This window comes from Musa acuminata, chromosome BXJ3-6 (assembly GCF_036884655.1).
Source record: "Musa acuminata AAA Group cultivar baxijiao chromosome BXJ3-6, Cavendish_Baxijiao_AAA, whole genome shotgun sequence".
Classification (NCBI taxonomy): domain Eukaryota; kingdom Viridiplantae; phylum Streptophyta; class Magnoliopsida; order Zingiberales; family Musaceae; genus Musa; species Musa acuminata.
Window position 1 is genome coordinate 33260218 of NC_088354.1, and position 10975 is coordinate 33271192.

Genomic DNA, 10975 nt, shown 5'->3' on the forward strand with positions numbered 1-10975 from the left:
TTTAATCATATTTTGACTTGTAAAACTGCATATAATATTTGATACATACTTGAAATTATACATGAAGGCACAAGTAAAGTTAAAGAATCTAAGATCAATCTTTTGATGCATAGTTTTGAATTGTTTCGAATGAAGCCAAACGAAACTATTGGTGACATATACACTCATTTTACAGATATTGTCAATGGTTTAAAAGCTCTTGGTAAATGTTTTATGAATCTTGAACTTGTTAATAAAATTTTACGATCTCTTCCAAAATAATTAGGATATAAAAGTAACTACTATTCAAGAAGTAAATGATTTAAATTATTTTCCTCTTAAATAACTCATAGAGTTATTAATGACCTATTAAATGACGTGCAAGATAAACATGACCTTCCAAAGATTATGAAGCACATAACACTTAAAACTAAAGAAGACTACTCGAGCAAAAGCTCAAGTAATGTTGATGATATATAACTTTTGACAAATAATTTAAAAAATTCATAAAAAGAAGAATTTAATAATAAAAACAAACTTAAAAATGACACAATAACTTACTTTGAATGCAAAAGGCCAGGGCATTTCAAAAACGAATATCCTCAACTAAAGAAGAAGTTACAAAAAAAAAAGAAAACACTCAAGGCAACTTGTGACGAATCAAGTACATCCGAAGATAAAGAGTAAACCAATGAAGATGATATGACAAACTACACTCTAATGACCCTCAATGATAAGGTAAGTGACTATATCGAAACTCATTTATCTTATGATGAATTACTAAATGCTTTTCATGATTTTTATGATGATTTTAAATTAGTTAGTAAGAAATATAAGTTACTAAAAAAAGATTATATTTCTCTCTCTAGTAAATTTAAAAAATTTAAAAATGAGCATGACAATTGCATATTAACACCTTGCATTAAGTGTGAAAAATTAGATTCACTTAAAGAAGAAAAACGTATTACTAGGACACACATTAAAAATTTTAAAAATTGGTAACAAATCATTAAATATGATTCTTGCCAATAAGGGTCATGTTTATAGAAAGGAAGGAATCAATTTTGTGAGTAACACTCAACAAAAGCCAACCATATTTATTAAAGGACTCACATTATATGTTTCTCCTAAAAATAAATATAATTTTTATGATAGTGGTGGAAATTTTGCTTATAAATGTTTATTTAAATAGTATGACTTATATAAATTAGTTTGGTTCCGAAAGGAGTCATAAATAACTTTATGTCAAAAGACAAGATAGGTAGATCTAACCATTAGTGATCCAAAGTCAAATAAGTACCTAAATCAAACCTACATTTCTTATAGAAATGTCTACAATCAAAAGTTATGAGTAAAAATGATATCTTGATAATGGATGTTCTAGGCATACGACCAGAGATCCAACACACTTCACAAAGCTCATTAGCCAAAACAACAATAATAAAAGAAAGATAATTAGAATTAGAATTATAGGTAATAAATCTTTTGATTGAAAATGATTTATGGTTATACTATTGATCTCGATTATTTGTGTGATGAAACTTATTTTTCGATTTAAAAAAAAATGATGCATGGATTTGGCATAAAAGACAAGGGCATACTTGTATGAAATTAATCACATAAATTTAAATTACTAAAAAAGGAATGCATTTTTGTTGAAAATTTCTCTATCCCTAAAGTCTATCGAGTTTTTCAATAAGAGATTAATGAATCTATTTATGATTTTTTTTTATGAATCTCTTGAATTATGAAAGTAATTTTGATAATTTGATTATTTGAATTTGAATGAGTTTTATCCATCTTGATTTCTTAATATTTATAACTCGATATTTATTCTATATGAATCAACATCTTTTATTCACCTATATTTCTTTTTGTTATTTACTAAAGAGAATATTTTTTTTATTTCTCAGAATTCATGACTTAAAGATTTCTTTTGAAGATTATTTACTATTCAATCTTCTAAGATTTCATTTCGTAGTTTACTATTGAGGATATTTATCAAAATGAATCATGTCTTTTGATATTCACCACTTGATATTTCATGATATATGATATTAATATCTTTCATGTCATGATTTTCATTTGACACCCTTGTATTCATGAATTATTGGAATATTGATGTAAAAGATTTTACACCATTGTATCATTCTCTTTTTTTTTTTTACGATGACAAAGGGGGAGAGAAAAAATTACTAACTTGAACATCTCAAAAGAAAAACGAAAATTGTTTTCTCAAGAAAAGCAAATTTGCTAACTTGCACATCCCACAAAATTGCTAGCTTGCATGTTCTAAAGTGAAGTAAAATTTACTGATTTACTAGCTTGCATATTTCAAAAATATGTTAGTTGCATTTTTCTCCTTTTATTGATGATAAAGGAAGAGAAATAATGATAATATAAAAATATTAATCTTTTTTATCATATATGTTATACCAAAAGTAATGATGATTTGAAATTATGTTTATAATGATGATGTATGTAATGATATAATGTAAGTAATTATTACTTTTATATGATGTGTTGCATATGATCACTATGATTCATCATTAAAATCGTTTTGACTTGAATTCTAAGGTTATCATTTTCTAAATTCGAGTTTATTCCATATGATATATGGATAGGGGGAGTTTAGTTAAAACTTCATCATCAATTGATTGTCATCATAAAAAAAGGGACAGATTGTTACATCTCGAATTTTGATGATGAAATTAATTAATGAAATTATGATCTAATCAGCGTTTGAATGACGCAGGACTAACTTCGATCATGAAAAGATAAATCGATTGAAGCAGGAAAAATCAAGCGTTAGGCCGGAGTGAAACATGTCAAAAAATTGGATGTCAGGTTAGAGGACTGGTCGACGTGCTAAAAGGACTTCATGTCATGAGTTCAAGCATCAGGCTAAAAGAATCAGACATTACACCAAGAAGATCGAATGTTGCAAGAGGTCAACATACTAATGGATTGGATAATACGCCGAAGGAGAGGACGATGCATCAAAGGATCAGACGATGCGTCGAAAGATCAAACGAAGTACCAAATGAACCAATGATATGTCGAACAACATAGGATTCATACTTGTAATCATGTGTGCTTAGATCGAAGATGCTTAGGTCTTAATTGAGTTAGTTTCGAGTGTAACCATGCTAACTCAATTAAAGACCCATTGAGCCTGATTTGAGGTTAAGTTAGGCATATTGGGAGGCTCATTCAATGACCTATAGTGAGGTCAGGTGATTGTTTCACCTAAACTAGTGATAGTATCGCCAAAACATGTTCTCCCATGTGTCAAGTTATGGTACTGCTTAGACTGGGCAGTGCTACCGTTAGTTGGCAGTGCTACAGGCGATGATATCGTCTAGCACAGATGGTGGTTCCATCAGTACCCTGAAAACCTAGGATAAGACTTTTTTCTGGCTCCATTTTTTAAGTCATTTTGGGTCTACAAATGTCCTAGTTATTTTTTGCTTGAGTAAGCAAGAAAAAGAGTAGAAATGAGAAAAGAATACTTGAGATAAAAGTGTGTAAACTTTGTTAAAAAGTTGAGTTTCATTCTCTTTGAACTTAGAGATTATTCTAAGGGAGTTGTGTATAAAGATTATTCTAAGGGTTACCTTATAAAAGAGGGGTATAAAGATTTTCTTGAAAAGAAGAAAGAGTTATAACGGGGGTAGTTGGTCTTCGCTCGTTGATAAAAGATTATTAGTGAACACCGGTAGTCTCGACGGAAGAGAAATCGAGAGTGGATGTAGGTTAGGATGACCGAACCACTATAAAATCGATTTGTATTTACTTTATGCTCTTCATTGCTATTGTTTTTTGCTATTGTTTTATGATTTAATTGCTTATTACACTTACTCTAAGTCAAGCACAATTTCAATATTAGTTTTTATCGAACAAAAATTTTAAACCTAGATTTTTATGAAATTACTAATTCACACACACACAAATATATAGGTAAATTTTTGAAATTTTTTATTTTTTAGAAACGCTCTTTATTTTTAAAATTCTCTACTCATTTTTATCTAATATCTAAAATATTATTTTTTATAAAATAGATCGGCTCAATTATAATATTTTTATATTGTATTATGATGTTTTTAATAATATTAAAAAATATTAACTCATTATGTTCATAGAATTTTCACACTGCATTACTATGTTTGTAATAATACTAGCAAAACACTATAATAGTGTGAATATTATATTTAATAATAATAGAAAATATTATGACATAATATAAAAATACTGTAATATAGAATTTTCGTTCACTGTAATAGTTCACATTTAAAAAAGAAAGAAAAAAAGAGATAAATGAAGGAAATTGGGGGAACTCAAATGTAAGCTGTGCATGATTGATGGAAATGAAGACTAACACGATGTTACTTCGTCATTCTTTTATCTTTCTGCTTGAAGTGGTGAGTACAAAGATTGGCCGCGATAGAAAGATGACATGACTGATCAAACTTGTTATGATTGCCTTCTCGACATGGCAAAATTATTTCTTTAATACACAAGTAGTAAGATTCATATCTTAGCGAAGTCTTGTGCATCGAATATGATAATGTCCATAATAAATTACTTTGCAATATGGAGGAACAAGATTTTGAGGCATGAAATCTACTCTCATTTAGAGATATAATCAACTCTAAATTTTGTATTGATGGTAATCTTATTTACTATATTTTTATTTTATAAAAAATCATGAAAATTTTATTATCTTCCGAATCTTTTAGATTATATTCTTCATTTTCAAAGTGCACAAAGAAAGCTCATATTTTTTAAGATGATAAAAATGTTTTCACTTATTATTGATAACTTTAATTTTTAAGTTTTTCAACTGATAAGGAATTTATTAACGGTTGACATGTGATCGTCATGCAAGATTCATGTAATCCTTATAGAAGATTATAATATAGAAACATAAGCTTTCTTTTTGTTCATTATAATAAGAAAGAGAAATTAAATGCTCTATCCTTCTATAATAAGAATAGTAATCCTAAACTCCATTCGCTTCCGAAGATATAAAAATATATCATAAATAGAAAAAAAATAACTTCTCGAGGAAAACTATGGATTGGGTTGAAAAACCCTACCCGACCTTGATTGTTGTGCATATATGAGTATAATAATTCAAGTGTAATAATTTTATCTTAGATCTACCTTTAAGTTACGCTCAGAACCACCTCAAATTCACCTCAATATTTTCACATCAAAAATACTATGAACATTCCTACAACTGATAAGTCTATACCACTAATAAAAACATCAATTACATTTTCCTTTAACACCAACCAAACTCATTTAAATTGAACTATCAAACCAACTTGGTATTAAAACGTATTGCTTATAGTATTTTGAATATAATTAGTGTTTTTGGTTTAAACGAATCAATTTATTTTTTTAAATAGGGTTATAGTGTTTTTTTATGATTGAACTTTACTCATCATAATCATATTAAAAAAATATATATAACTCAGTCTTAGTTAATTCAAAATTTCACAAATATCGATTATTAATTTTATTATATTTATTAAAAGTAGCATAAAATTTTAGAGTTCTTAAATATTTTTGAATGAAAAATTACAATATTTTGACATATTTCAAAAAATGATAAATTTTTATTTTTTTATGTAACCTTAAATTTAAGCCTATAATTTTTAAAATATTTTAGAGTGCTTACTTCATTTATTAAAAAATAATAACAGAAAATTCACATTTAGAATGCTTTTGAATGTACTTACATTGTTTTTGTCACTGTATTGAGATAATATAACTCTAATAAAAGACGCTGTAACTAATTTTCAATTATTTGAAGTTTTCATTAACAATATATATTAGCTTTATTGTATGTTTAAAGGTGTTATAAAATTATTAATATAAAAATTTAAATGATTTTGGATGAAAATTAAAATAGTCTCGACATTTTTCTCTTTTTCTTAAATTAAGGTCTTGAAAATTAAGAATTCTATTTTCCCCACTTATTCTATAAATTTAGGTCTAAATATTAAAAAATATATTATAATATATAGAGTCATTATAATGAATGAATAATAATAATAAATGAGTTATTATTCAATTATAGTATTTTTGATTCAGTAATAAAAAATATTATATTAACTGAACCTTTTTCAGTTGTCTCGGTGTTCGAGCCCGATCCGACCCGACCGAACGAACCGTCGACCGAACCCGGTCTGGTTCATAACTTTCCCGAGTCGGACCGAGGTCTCTGCTACTTGGTTGCCTCGTATACGTGGAGCCACAGAAATAGAATACGAGCGTGAAAGAGAGGGGGAAGGGAAGCGAAGCCAAATCGAGCGGCGACTGGAATCGTTCTGACGGGAACAAAAGGATGGAGGGAAAAGGAGAGGCGAAAAGTAACAGAAGGGAGCCCATCAAGAGGCGGCACGGCTCCACTGCCTTCTTCGTGGTGCTGGATTGCCTCTTCCTCCTCATCTTCTTCTGCTTCCTCTGCTACTTCCTCCTCAAGATCTGGCCCGGATCAAAGCCCTAACCCCAACGAAAGGACCCGCATTTTGTTGATCCTGAAACCAATCTATTCTATTCTATTCTATTCATTCTAACGTCGGTAATCTCATTTTATCCCCGATGTTTTTGTTTCAAGTATTAAATTCGTACCACAGCAATCATCTTACGATCTGTTCCAGAAAAAAATTGCTTTTAATTTCCCTTTTATTGTTTGTTGGTTTGAAGCCGTTGTTGCTTTGAAATCTGGCTGCCAGTTTATACTATATGATTTTTATTGCAGAAGATTGCTTGGATGCATTGTTCATATTACTGCTAATTTCTGTGGGACTGTGGCTGTTTGGTTCACCAACTGTTTATGTGAAATAATTCTTCATCCATCTTTGCCATGATATGAAAATGAGTGAAAGGAATTATATGAAGATTTATGTTTTTCGTATTTGCTCATCTTCATGTTAAACTTGACTTAATCCCTCATGCAAATCTTCTTGAATCAAGAGGAAGGTTACGTGACTTTTGATCTAGTGTGAGGGAGATATAAGCATCCGTATCATAAGCATGTAGTTCTTGATTCGGTATAATCTGCTGTGTCATTTTTGAAACTTAGGCATCACAGTTGGATCTGATTGTAAGATGTTATTTTGACTATTGTTTTCTACAAGGAAAAGAAAGGACGATGCTAGGGTACATAGAGTTGAAATTTCATCCTGTCATTCCTGATGAATGTGGTATTAAGATCAAGTTATTTCTCCTTCAAAAGTGAGGACCAAAGGATGAGGGCACTTTACTGCAATTGATATTACCAGGAGCTTTTAACAACTGCACCTAATATAATGATTTTGCATTCGAATGATTGGATTATTTTCTAGATGAGTGGTGGTTCGCATCAGATGATTCACCATCTGATTCACAGGAGGAAAAAAGAATTGTTACTGCCCTCTTTCTCTATCATGATCGATATGTTTCAGCAATATGGTTTTATTAGGAAGATAAGTTTGAATGTGAATATTTGAGCTTTTCACCAAATCATCCAAAGCTAAGGAGCAGAGTCTTTGGTGCGGGGAAGATGCTCTAAGTTGAATGGTAGAGACCTTTACAGCTGCTAAAGATGAAATGGAGTGCTTGAATCCATTTGTAGGACTGCTTACGCAGAGGAATACGGACATTGGTTGATGCCTTTAGAATAAAGATGTGAATGAAGTTGCATCAAAGCATATGCTGTAAAAGCAGCATGATCTGATCATGTAACTTATGACCAGAGAATTAAGATCTTAATACCAAATTCTAGTGCTTTGTTTTCTGGCTCAACAGAGAAGTGCAATAAAAGAAACGATGACAAAGAATAATACTACTCTGTCCGTCCATAAATTTTTGGCTCATCCATCTGCAATTGCTAAAAAAGAATTAACTTTTTTCTTTGTTTTGTTGGTTGTCAAGTGTAGAAGATCAAGAATTCAGATGCTGGAGTAACAATCTGCAGTCTGCAGGTCTTGTCATTTAAATCATGGATTGAAAATAAGACATTATATGTGGGTGACGCAAAATAGAATGCCATTTCATGTGGCTTCGCGTATCAGTGCTCAATCCAAATTATCACGTTGCAGGACTCGAAAGTTCATTAGGTTTAGGGTTTACCGTCTCCGTCGTCGCTCGACCATCCACAGAGACCGAGGCGCCGGCGGTCGAAGCACCGGAGGTGAAGAGTTGAAGGCAGCTGTTCCTGCCGTCATCGCCGCAGAGGAGGTCTTAATCTGGGCCGTCCCGGAGGAGCCAAACTGTCCACTTCAAGTTCCTCCGCGCCCGGGACTTCAAGGTGAAGGAAACCATGACCATGCTCAAGAACGCTCTGCTCTGGAGGAAGGAGTTCGGCGTCGGGAGCCTACTTCTCGGGGCCCCCGAGCTCAGCGACGACGTCGCTCTTGGCCACCGCCGCCTCCTGCGCGGCGACCTTCTCCTCTCCGGCCTCCGCCGCGGACTCGGCGGCCAGCGGCTCTCCCAAAGCTGGCTTCTTTGTTGTTTTCTGCGCCTAAGGGACAGGATCGGTCGGCGGAAGCCGTTCGTCGATTCTTTCTCCGTCGCCGCCGGCTCCGTTTCGGCGGGGTCCCGTTCTGGTGTGTCGGGTTTGGTGTCCAAGGCCATGGTCTTGAATTGGGTGCAGGTGAGAGAGAGAGAGAGGCCCAGCCCATCCTCTCGTAATCCCACGTTAAGCACGAGAGTCGCACGTGTCCTTCCCCGACCCCTAATTCCTTCAAACGGTTCTCTCGACCTCCACTCCCCGCCGGAGTCGCCGCCGCTCCTCCGCCGGTGTGCCACCACGCTGGAGAACATAGCGAACCCGATGAGCGCCGGAGCTCCGCTGGGTTCCGCCTTCCCGCGTCGGCATCAAACCTAAGAGAAAGCCCGCACTGGTCTTGGTCCTCTCTCTACCTTTCTCACTTTCTAATTTCTTCTCCCATGATATTCTTCTCTTTTTCTAGTTCGTGTTCTTTGATTTGGTACAGACGATATATATGAAGACACTCGGGAGTTCCCACAACAAGGTAAGATTTTTCATGTGCCTTAGGTTTTTGACCTTTTCTCATTAAAACAGATGCAAGAGATGCCAAAGAAGTAGAATCTGGGAGCTAATTGTCAAAATCCCGTATTTATGGAACTTAGGTACTTGTTTGATTTGATTATTTTTATCAGTGAAATGATTAGGAAATTCCGTGATAAAGGTAAATAGAAAACAGGTCTTGAATTCCATGTTCTTATGAGAGCGTCGCTTGGTTTCCTTTGTGCTCATTACAGTCATCTTGTATAAATTGAACTTCTTGCGAAGCTATTTTGACTGCCATATCAAGTCTAGCATCTTATTTAATTTTTTCATCATAAACTTGATTTGTGATCTACTTGTTAGTATAACGAATTGATATATATGCTTTTAATTTTCCTTATGTTCTGTCCTGATGACCATCAAGTGATTATTTGTTCAACCCGTTCCTATAGCTTGAGCTAACAAGCTTCATTTAACATTAAAAAAATCCATGTTTGTTGACACAAGAATCACTGTTATCATGATTCAAGTCATGGTATCACATCAAGATCTTCTTCAGGGGCAATAGCACAGGAACCGGATGTCTAGATGATGGTGACCTTCACCAACTTGCCCACTTTCTTTTTATCACTTGGCTGTCTAATCCATCAAGAGAATTGACTTTACATGGGTTAATCGAATTAGCCTACTTGATTTAGCTCAATGCTGTCTGATTCAAACTTAAGTACAAACCCAATTATCCTTTAGTACAAGCCGCCATATCCCATTTAATAAAATGGGTACGGTAACGTCTAAATGAGACCCCTTATAGTATTTAGTGGACATTTTCCCAGGGTTTGTTTGATTACCTTGGTAAGTTATGTGTGGCCACCCTTGTGCAAGCCTTGAGACCAACTCCTAACTCCTAATTACATTGAACCAAGTCAGATGAACTTGGTAACTGATACCAGTACAGCTATAGTGTTAGTTCCAAAACTGATCACAAGGGCAACCTATTGAATCAGCAGGATATGCTTCCTGGAGAAATTAGTTTCCATCTATGCAAACATGTATCTTGACTTAGACCAAACAGTAAGACTTATTGTCCATTTAGATTACTATAGTAGGTATGTCACTTGTACTTTTTGTTTCATGCTGTTCACAACATGTCTAGACGGCAGATACACAATTGAGAGTTGCTCCTTGAAACATGATCAGGTATCCATCAAATCTCAGAAAAGTTGATGAATTTTAAGCTTGAAATTGTCTTCTATGATGCATTGTCTGTTCAATTCAGCCCTTAAAAATTAGTAGTAAATTAGTTGCCTTGGATTGAATTCTACTAAGTGGAATTGTTCTGAGCTTTTTTTCACCAGTGTAATTTTGCTGCCCTGACAAAAGGTTTTCTAAGGAGTACAGTTTTCTTCCCTCTGGAGCAGAAATCCTTGTTGCAGCTTCTGTCATTGTATTTATTATATGGCTTTACGCTTTGTTACATTGATCTTTCCAAATGCCACTTGATTCTCCTTTGATCTAGAAAATATCAATCACTTGAGAAAAAAAGAGGGTTATATTTGCAGCTTCCAACTTGTTGTGGATGTGGCAAGAAAATATGATGTGTTGCCATTTGCATATATTGGAATGGTTTTATTATTTTTTACTTGTTTCCATAAGACATTTGTCTACAAGAGTTAACCACTCTTTTTTTTTTTGTAATAATAGTTCCAAAAGCAAAAAGAAGTCAGAAGAGCTGTTTGACAATAGAACCCCAGAAACAACTTCCTTAGTCAGACAATAAATTAAAACCTAAAAGAAGTGCAGGAAATGAGGCAATTTAGAGAGCTTTTGTATATTGAAGTAGGTGCATATGTTTCTGGCAGAAATAATATAGCAAAGTGAGACATTATCTGCTGTTTGTTGTATAGGACAAATTGGTATTCCAAAGATATAGTCAAGCAGACCATATTATCTACATGCTATCATATAGCAGAA

General features: G+C 33.4%; 1 long non-coding RNA gene across 1 annotated transcript; it reads left to right on the plus strand.

Annotated features, from left to right (window-relative positions):
* Nucleotides 1-6263: 6263 nt before the first annotated feature.
* LOC135639911 (uncharacterized) lies at nucleotides 6264-10641 on the plus strand. The gene is made up of 2 exons (XR_010497075.1): nucleotides 6264-8876; nucleotides 8970-10641. It is a non-coding gene; the product is annotated as an uncharacterized LOC135639911 (long non-coding RNA).
* Nucleotides 10642-10975: the final 334 nt, after the last annotated feature.